We start from the raw sequence: 4,553 nt of genomic DNA on the forward strand, positions 1-4,553 counted from the left end.
AAGCTGGTGGTGGTAGGGGGAGAAAAGGCTCTCCTGGTTAGCCATTTGTCTTCCTTTTCATACATAGATACTGAGGATAAAGTTGGAACTTCGTTCCAAGCTTTATCTATTGCTGAGCCTATTAAGAAAGGAACTTCTTCATTTGCATCCTATAAAGATGCTAAGTTGGCCATTGAGCATGGTACAACTACTGGATTGGGGCAAATGATCAAGCTGGAAGACAACAAATCCCGGGCTGGCATAGGGTATTCTTCTGGCGTTTTCAACAAGCATGGTCTGTTCAAGAGTGGTGGATTCATCCACACTGTCGAAGACCAAGAAGCTGCTGCCATAGTGGAAGAGGATGTAGAGGAAGATTCTGGAAACTTTGTCATCCCTGGAGGGGTCTGCAATAATTAGGTCGCTATTGATGTTCCAACAGTTATCCATAAGTCAAAGTAATATTCATCCAACAAATAACAGCTACTGTAACTCCAACAAATAACAGCTACTGTAACTCCATCACATGTACCAGCCAGAATGTCATTCTAACATCTGTTTCAACATCGACACATGTGCACCATATCAGACATCTTCTTTGACATCTGTAAACACATAACACATTCTGTTTTAACACCTGTGCACTTCCTTCAAAAATAGTTGTCCTTCAGTTCAGCTACATACAACTCACCACTCCACAACTGCTTCCACATTCCACATTAACACTTCTTCCCCTTTTTAGTCAAAATTGACCAAAGGTGACCAATTAGACAAAATAAATGTCAATTAGTCTATCAGAGAATGTTAGGACAGATGTTATAACATTAAACATGTTAAAACATAATAGTTAAGCAGTACAAACCATCATTATACACAGTTGTGATAGCTGAGATAATGAACAAATCCAAGGAACTCATTAAGAGCCCAAAATATTACAAACAGGCATCAATGAGGACTGCCACAAAATACACATTTTTCAAAAAAACAATAAAACTTCAGTCTTCCAAACAGCAGAACCAGAACAGCAACAGTCACAACAGCCCCACAGCACCCCTCACACAATCTTCAGACTTCAACACACAAGGGGGGGGGACCATTAATCAGAAGAAGAAGTATCACCTTCACCTTCACCTTCAGAGTCTTCAGAGCTTTCAGAACTGCCACTGGATTGGGCTTTTGTATCCGAATTCCTAGTAGCCTTCTCCATTTCTTCCTTTTCCATGCTGCAGATAAGAACTTCCAAAGTTTCTTTTCTTGCCTTGGCCACCCTTATACCATTCTCTAATTCATTGCAGGTATCTTTTAGTTGGTCAATTACGCTCCCTTGAGATGCAGGCTCCCTTTTGGCAGATGTCATGACAACATCATTGACATGACTTCCCTCAAACAACTTATAATGAATGGATAGAGGGGGTTTTCTTCTGCTTGGCATGTCCTTTGTATTAAGAATGCCTGGTTGTTGACTCAAGATAATCCCACAAATAATGGATGGGAAGACAATGGGTAACTTCACAACATTTGTGGAGGCATGTCTGATGGTTTGATCAAATATAAACTTTCCAAAGTCATAGTTTATCTTGGTTCTAATTGCATGAATGATTCTTCTAAGAACAATGGAGATGGTAGAGATATGATTAGTAGGCACCCAGTTGGCTGAACCAATCTTGTGTAAGATGTCATATTTGACAATGAGCTTGCTAGCTGATAAGTGTTTCCTACTAGGCAATTCCTTAACTTGGCCAGCTGTAATAACCCTACAGACCTCATTGTCTGTAGTCTCTAGGTCCACTCCTCCATCAGTTCCTCTTCCTAGGAACTTGTTGATAATACTTGGTGAGAATTTCACACATTTTCCCCTTACAAACACCTTGCAGAACTCCTTGCTGCTCTTTTCATAAATATCCACAGGGATATTCACAATAAACTATTTTACCAACTCTTCATAACATTGGGGTAGAGCTACCACAGTCTTCATTAGTCCAGCATTTTTGATCAAATCAATAACTTCCTTTACCTCTACAGCCTCTTTTCCAAGCTCTCCTTCAACAGCTATCCTCCTCTGAATGACAAATTTCCATTTTGCAGCACCATCTTTTAAATGAAAGGAGATATTAACTAGGTGCACAGCAACAGCTTTTCCAGGAGACTTCTGAACAGCCTGCCTTTAAGAAGGGGAGATGTCTGGGACATCGTCTTTGACATCCTCCTCAGAGTCAGAACTGTCTCTTTCTTTCCTTTTTCTAACCTCAACTTTGCTCCAGGATTTTGATGGTCCTACACCAGCAGCCTTTTTCACTCTTGTTGTTCTCATTTTAGCCACACTTTTCCCTTTCCTAGTTCCCAATTTCTCAGCTACACTAGGTTTTACAAGATGGACCAAAGGATCATCCTCTTCTTCAGAGCTTTCTTCCTCTAGGTCAATAATATTCTCCAAAGGCATTTTTGCTGGTTTCTTGCTAGGTGGGGTTTTAGCTAGAGAGCATAGCCCCTCAGCAGCAACTTCCTTTTCTCATCTAGATGAATCATCATCTTTATCAGCATGAGGTTCCTCCTCAGGAGAGGGGTCCCTTCTGGATAGAGGGGTAGAAACCCCTTTGACTTCATGCCCTTCACTTAGAATCCTAGTGACTAGGTTCCTAATGGCACGATCAGCATAATGCATGTCTTTTGGAAGAGAAGATTTACTAGGGGTATTACCTTTCTCATCTCCAGCCTTGGAGGAGGGACCTGGGGTGTCACCTGGTATCACGCAAAGGGGAGTAACATCCAACACGTCTTCATGTAGAAACTCCATGGAGGGAGTCTTTGCATGGTGAGAGGGATTTGAACTAGATGATGATGGATGTTGAGACATGTTGTAGAACTTTTGAGAGAATTTCCATTGCCCTAGCTGAGTTCCTCTGAGAAGTTGAATGGAGATGGAAATTGTTGTGTTTAGGTAGCGTGCGCTGAGGGCATAGATACTATTTTCAATGCTAGGGAATGATTTATCATTAATGTGGCTCTTTCTTTTAAGAGGGCGGACACGATTTTTATTTCCTTTTCTTTTCCATTTTAATTGCCATAATTTCACAAGAGTCCAAATCCCTAATTTCCCTATCTCATATTCAATTTGAATTTCACCTAAATTCCTTGCAACTTTGTCAGCTAGTTCCAGTCCATGCTTTAGACCTATGAATTTGTCTTCCAAGAATTTTATAATGGAGTGATAATAGTAAAACCAGTGCTTGGTCCGTCTGTGCTGAATATGATTTTTGGACCTAGTTTCAATATTTAGGTTGTCATAATACAATGTCATGATATCGTGTGTGAAATTGTATGCAATCATCAGTAGTTTCATTCAACTCAGTTGAGCCCAACCGCTTTCATCTTCTATATGCACACCATTTTTACCTTCCACATGTGCAGGAGCAGATGTCATGCCAATCTTCTCCACATTGTTCTTGGCATTTTTGCACACAGTCCCTTGTGGCCTAGTTTCAACAATGCTCTCTCCAGTTCCAGACTGCCCATGACTGGTCATATGTCCACCTATTTGATCTAATTCTCAGTTGTTTGAGCCATCATAACCTTTTCTCCTTTGAGGGTGAGGTTAAGTATGAGCTTCTGGTGTCACATCCTTGTCTGACATTTCCCACAGATCTGTCTTTCATCACTCTTGAGGGTTCTTCTATCATCTATACTCATCTTCATCTCTTTGACATAGGAACACTTTAAGGAAGCATTTTTTTGGGAGCTCCACATGTAGCAATTGTCTTTGGTCCTGATTCCTTTCATAATCACTTCACTATCTTTGTTAGAGATTAGGAATTCAGTTTTGGTGAAGTTAACATTCAGACCTTGATCACATAGTTGACTGATGCTTATTAGATTTGCAGTCAAGCCCTTAACAAGTAGAACCTTGTAAAGATCAGGAACTCCGGGACAATCAAGCTTACCTGTTCCCTTAATTTCACCTTCTGCTCCATCTCCAAAGGTTACATGGCTTATGGTATGATGTTGCACGTCAGTTAGAAGGTCTTGGTTTCCAGTCATGTGTCTGGAACATCCACTATCAAAGTACCACTCTTCTTTGGCTGAGACTCTGAGGGGAATGTGAGCTATTAGACTTGTAACATTAGTCTTAGGAACCCATTTCTTCTTGATGATAGGTCTGTGCTGTTTGGGTCTGGGTTGATAGTGATTCTGATGTTGAGTAGTCCTAGGATAACCATACAGTTTATAGCAGAAAGGCTTCAGATGACAAAATTTCCCACAGTAATGGCATCTCCATCTTTGTTGTTTCCCCTTCTGTTGTTTTCTTCTCTGGTGTTGTGACATATGATGTGACATCACAGGTTTAGTTTTAATATGGATGTACTTAGGTTTGGCTCCAGTGTTACTGCTCCAGGCTTAGAGTCATTATACCCAATGCCAGATTTGTCTCCAGTTATTTGTCCAGTTTGGACAATCTGGTCTAAAGAGTCAAATTCATTACTTAACATCCTTACATACTTGGTCATCTCTTCTAGTTTAGAGTTTAGGAACATGGCTTCAGTTTTCAGCTTAGAGATGGTTTTTACATGGTCTGCCTT

This window comes from Lathyrus oleraceus, chromosome 4, assembly GCF_024323335.1.
Source record: "Lathyrus oleraceus cultivar Zhongwan6 chromosome 4, CAAS_Psat_ZW6_1.0, whole genome shotgun sequence".
NCBI lineage: Eukaryota > Viridiplantae > Streptophyta > Magnoliopsida > Fabales > Fabaceae > Lathyrus > Lathyrus oleraceus.